Genomic DNA, 6,041 nt, shown 5'->3' on the forward strand with positions numbered 1-6,041 from the left:
TTTGTGTTGTGTCCGCATGCTGTATGTCCTGCAACCATTTCTCACCTAGCTACTACATATACACACAGTAGTAATATTTAAGTCTATTTAAGTTTATTCATTCATGGTTTTTAAGTACAGAGTAGACCAATTTGATCAACGAATATGACTTCTTGCATAACAGGCCATACTAAATCCTGCATCTAGTCATGTGTTCACATTTCTAAATGCTTTGTCTTACTAAAGCATGCTTCCCTTCTCCAGCTGTTGAATTTCTACTGTAGACATATAGTCTGACTTGTAATATTATCCAGGAGTTCTTTAAGGGTTAAACTACAACCTTTCTTCTCCATAAAAACAAGGAAATCTCTAAGCAACTGACAAAAATCTTCTTAGGAATTGTTATGTTCAGCAGCAACAGCTGAAAGCATTTAGTTTATGAGCCAGTATTCATCTTCAAAGACTTCATTCTGCCCAGAAAAGAAAGAACAAGAGATCAATTAAGATCTCATCCAGCGTGCTAGTAACAGTGGGAAACATACCTCACACAAGTCATATAATCTTGGAATACATCCTAAGCAAACCAAAGTCTGATTTTCACTTTCTTACCTTTCATAGACTGTACAGATGCTGCTTCAGACTGAGATGACCAATTGGGAAATGTGAACAAAAAGAACTTTTGGGAGCTCAGTTCTGAAAAAGGAAATTATATGCAAGGTACCAGGTTCGTCATTATTTAGCACACATTATCCAGGTGACAGATGACCAGTCTTTTTATTTAGTGTGATGTCATTCCCATGTAAAATCTGTAGTGTATGGAACAGGAAAACTCCATGTGGTACATTTCCCTATTTAATCCTCAAAGCAACTCCATCAAACTGCCATTTTTATATTAAACATGGAATTAATTATAAGATTATGAGATTTCATAGCAAGGGTTATAAAACTACTGTTTATTCATCTGAAAATGCTTAATTAGGTTTATTTATAACAGGTTTTCATATTTTGTTTAGAATATTCCATTATGTTCCATGAAGAAATACAACTCCCTTAGACATGAGCCTAAGCATAAGTCTGGGAGCCGTGCTTGCATTTTCCTGAAGATGAAAGTTTCTCAGATCTCAAGCCACCTTGGCTCTCTACAAAGGTACAGACGAAGACTCTTACAGTGGTGAAAATTTCCTCTAACTTCTAAAAAGAGAATTGGTGTAAGCTCCTTGCTAATTTTAATGGTAGTCAGGAGCTGGTTTTCTGCATGGAGAATAATGGGAACAGCCTTTCATCCCACTGGTTTTCTACATCAAATTCAGAACATTTGCAAAGGTGGGTCGTATTTTTGGGGGGTCCATTTTATGGCCACTGTAAATTCTCTGTTCCAAGGTCTTGAGACCAAAAGGACTGATGTAAGAAAACATATAACTTGTAACAGCAGTCCTTATAAATCTTAGCTGCACACAAAAGAGCAAAGAAAATAAAGAGACAGTGAACAGACTTTAAGACCAAGGGAATAAAGGAAAGTTTATTTAAAGGAGACTCACTACCAGACTGGTTTGACTTGAATGACGTTTGTAATCTGTAAAGAGGTCATGTTATGTGAGGTGAATACAGAGTAATATTCTTTAAGGGGGAGAGAATGCTTTCTAGGACTTCCTTGTGACTCTAAAAGTACCACTTACTGTGGAGTAAGACTTACAGCACCAAATTACAATTCCAAAAGTGCCCACAATGAGTGAAAGTAAACAGCCCAGTAGAGCAGAATTTACTAACATGCGTATCAGATAAATTATGCTTGTTTGCAGATTATTTTATTATTTTAAAGTAGTAAATAAGTGAACCTTTGCCCTGTCTGGTTCACTGTGAGAGCACTCACGTGCTTTTGCTCAAACAAGGCTAGGGAAAAAGAGGGCAAAAGTGACTGGTCAAGACTCTTTTTCAACCCTAGTATACTCAGTGGGTTCCATCAGCTCAAAATATACCTCCAGGTACCGCAATAATCTCATTTTGCATCCAGCCTTTGATTTTTCTTTTATGGCAACAATTCAGGCACAACATAGTTAATAAGTAGCATAAATGTCTCCATACCATTTTCAGTTATGTTCTTCCACAAATTTTAGGAAAGAGATACCTACAGATCTATACTTGAAAGAATTTTTAAAATATCCTTCACAGTTCCACACTGCAAGCCAGATCCTTTGCAGTAATTCAGTTCAGACAAACTGGAAAGCAGCATCTCACAGTATCCTCTTATGGAATAAAGTTATGAGCTCATTTTGAAGGAAAAAAATGATATAATTGCACAAAGGATTGGTTTGAACTACATTAGTTAACAGAAAGTTAACTCCAGAGCCACTGGTTTTGCAAGTGCACTTAGAGCTAAGTTTGGTCTTAAAATCAGGAAAGTGGTTAACTGTTTCCAGCTTGATTTAGAAAACAAGGTCACCTTCAAAAGAAACTGTTACTATGAAACTTTTGAAAGAAGTGGCACCCATAATTCTCACTTTAGTAATTCTTCTGTAAGAGACCACCATTGCATCTTATTTCTGTGTGTAAGTATATACAAAATAGTATTTCTGCTTTGTTACGAACGTGTATACAAAGTCATGAGGGTTTCAGGGAATTACAGATGTGAAAGTGCTGCTCAGTGCAGATGTGTTACAGTCATGTCTTTTCTTTATAGTAGCATGATTCATCTCATTTAAGACACAGAAATGAAGACAAAAACCACAGGCACTGGTGTGCTACATTTCTGTATCCTGTGTATAATCACTACAGGAAGAATGCCTGCGTAGTTTACAAAACCTTCGTCTTTTTTATCCATTCTAAACTTCCTGAGTGTAATTTTATTAAATATGAACAACTTCCAAAGAATTCTTTCCCTGCCCCTATACAACCTTTTTCCTTCCCCCAAAAACAGATTGGTAAGAAACCTTACTTGCACATACAGCTTCAAAAGCCACCAGGCATTTCAGCATGCGTGATGGGTTGATGCTGTTGGCAGGATACATTTCATTCTTACTGTAAATTGTAGACAAAGGCAACAGCACCTTGAAGTGGACCAGCTGTTAATATTTGTGGCAGCTATTTGTATGGTATTTCACTAGTACATGGTGGGGACAGACTCAAATTACTGACTTGAACAATTTGATCTGTAGATAATGAGAAACGGTGGTTGGATAATGTAATACGGTAGTGCCAAGAATAAGCATTATAATATGTCAGCAGCTTTTTATTGAATTAAAACATGATTTTTGGGTACCTAGTACAGTGCAGTTTCCGTGCTACTACTTTACACCTTCTCTGAGAGCTTTTCATCTCAAAAGTTCTAAAAAACCAAAATATAAGTGAGATACAGAATATTCTTACCTCTGGGGTGAAACTCAGCAGCTGTTTAACATCACATACAACAGCACAGTTTAGGACAGCAGTTGCTAATGTGGGAAAACATACCCAGATGTTGACTCCTTGTCATTTTAGGATCACATCTTGCTTAGATATTCATGCTCAGAAGACTGAACTCTTTCATGCCTTTGAAAATTCTCTTTTCCCCTCAAATTCAAATATGAGAGGAAACCATTATTTTTTTCCACATATAAAAGCAAGATGTATATATGACTTTACTGACATTTCTCAAAGCCCCTGGTCTCAAGGCTTTGCTTTCTTGGACTTCAGTACTGTGGTGACGCATACATGAACACTTGCATCTCAAAAGGCATTGGGAAGGGGGAAGGGAAAGGACTTATTGCCTTTACTTCCAGACAAGGCTCATGAAAAATCAGAAAGGTTCCTCACAAATGTCACATAGACATCCTTAAGGACTGGTAGCTAATTTTGACAGCCACAATAAAGGTGGTCTCAAGACCGGAAACTGATTTTCCAGGCTAAAGCAATTTCAAATCCCCAGACTGCTATCTGACTTAAGTCCTTTAATTTTTTATTTTTATGTTCTTTTATGCACAAAGCTATTTTGAGTCACATAGCTGGATTTATGTATGGAAGGAAGTCCAACACGCCTGCCCAGGACTAATGTGTTCCAATAGGTGCCACAAGCGAGGGATTCAGAGCAACAAAATGCTCCCAAGTGCTCTGCCTAACTCAGAAGTCCGAAAACTGCTGGTTTATATATATAAAAATGCATACATATATATATATGTAAAATATATTTTATATGCTGACCCAGCCACCATGCACACAGCTAGCAACCACGTCACGAGAGCACTGTGATTTAGAAGTGCCACTCTAGACTAGGCAGCAGCTAGCTTGGTCCTTATCAACAACCAGTTCATTCAGACTGCCTGAAGCTGATCTTCAGCTCATGCTGAAGCAGTATGCTTGGATTTAAGATTTTCCATGGGCAACTGATTCAAAGCTTAGTGCAAGCCTATATAGCTAGGCAGTGACTGGTTTGTTGAATGCAAGCAAGTCTGTCCCTGGGCACACAGTTAATCTGGTGCCTGACTGACCAGGTAAATATAGCTTGGATATACCCTCAGTTTTCAGCTGGAACCACGCAGAATAAATATGACCACAGAGTAAGCTTAAAAGAAATAATTTCTTTCTCTGTCACAAAGTCGTGCAAGTACTAAGTGTTACTTAACTTTACGGGGGGGGGAGAGAATTCATTTCAAGGTCTAATTTAGACATCCATTTTTGACACATACTTTTGCTGTTGTGCCACACTTCTTCAAAGGCCAAACACTAAACGTTCAGTTTTACATTTACCAGTTCCAGCTAATCTCTTGTCCACAGGTTGCATTAGCAAGGCAACAACATGTCAATTGATAATGACTTACCAGCAGTCCCAGAACAGATGTTACAAGGAGATCACCCATCAGGCGTGGCTTTGGGAGTTTCCAGTTAGAGCACATAACAGAAGACTGATCCCATGAGCCTGAGAAACAGATGATTATTAATGGGACTTATATGACAAAGTTTTTGGCTCAGTCCTGTAGAGTTCAAGAACTGAAACAAACCTGGAAGAAGTTCACCACAAGGACTGCCAGGAGGACAGCTGCTTAGGGAAAAAGAAAAAAGCAGTGACCTATGCTTCACAGTGGAAATGGGTGGAGTTCAGGCAATAGACAAAATGCAGACACAAAATGAACCAAAAACCCTGCTGCTAAGTAACTGTGAAGTTTCAATACAAAGGTGATTCTAAAGCTCTAAACAAGGCAAAATGTCTTAGAAAAAAACTGGCTGCAGAAACCAAAGGGATATGATGTCCCTAATGACTTGCCCTAAAAATAATGTTTTTGTTTATGCTAATGGTTTAAATCAGAGCCTTGGTGATGATATTTTAACCAAAGTTAACTAATACAGTTAACTACAGATGCAGACCATATGGCAACCAAGGTAACCAAAGCTTTCAATGCAAGGGGGCAGGTCTAACCTATCCTAGTCAGGCAGATGGAAATGTGTTCAGCAAGACAGAAGTTACAAAACTTTTTTGAAGAATATTTTTTTTAAAGTTGCATCACTGATTTTATTTTCAACATAAAAACATTTTAAAAACAGCAGCAAAAGCAAAAAGCTAACTAAACAAAAGTAAAAATAGTCAACAATGCCAGATCAAATCCTTCATGTAGCCTGATGATCCTAAAAGTCTTATCTCTATTCTCCTTGCTAGACTAGCAGGAAGACTGAAAGGAGGGTAACAGGGTTAGAAGGAGGATATCAAATCTTTTTGCTTCATCACCTCTCCAGAAAAGAGCAAAGAAAATGGTTAGAGATTAGAAAACACAAAGACAGAAAAATAGTTTGCTGGCAAAGAGGGGAAAGATCATCGCATCCTTCAATTACATGAAAAGCTCTTGTCAAGAAGAAGAAAATAATCTGTTCTACTTGCTCATGGTGGAAAGAACAAGCAGTGACAGCATCAAAGGTTAAACATTAAGAAAGAGCTTTGGAATAGATTTTCTGGGAAGGTCACGGAATTTCCACCACTGGAAAAGGTTAGACAAACATCTTTCAGGAAAAAAGATAGGTATAGCTGATCTTAGTTTAGGGACTTCATGACCTCTTGAGGTTCTTTTCCAGGACTATTTTCTATGATTTGACAACTTAAG

The 6,041-nt window shown here is 37.8% G+C and overlaps 1 long non-coding RNA gene across 1 annotated transcript; it reads right to left on the reverse strand.

The window, feature by feature from the left end:
* Positions 1-329: 329 nt before the first annotated feature.
* Positions 330-4,990, reverse strand: LOC140646893 (uncharacterized). The gene is made up of 3 exons (XR_012040593.1): positions 4,950-4,990; positions 4,770-4,867; positions 330-449 (listed from the first exon to the last, which is right to left on the reverse strand). It is a non-coding gene; the product is annotated as an uncharacterized lncRNA (long non-coding RNA).
* Positions 4,991-6,041: the final 1,051 nt, after the last annotated feature.

The sequence above is a fragment of the Ciconia boyciana genome, chromosome 2 (assembly GCF_034638445.1).
Source record: "Ciconia boyciana chromosome 2, ASM3463844v1, whole genome shotgun sequence".
NCBI lineage: Eukaryota > Metazoa > Chordata > Aves > Ciconiiformes > Ciconiidae > Ciconia > Ciconia boyciana.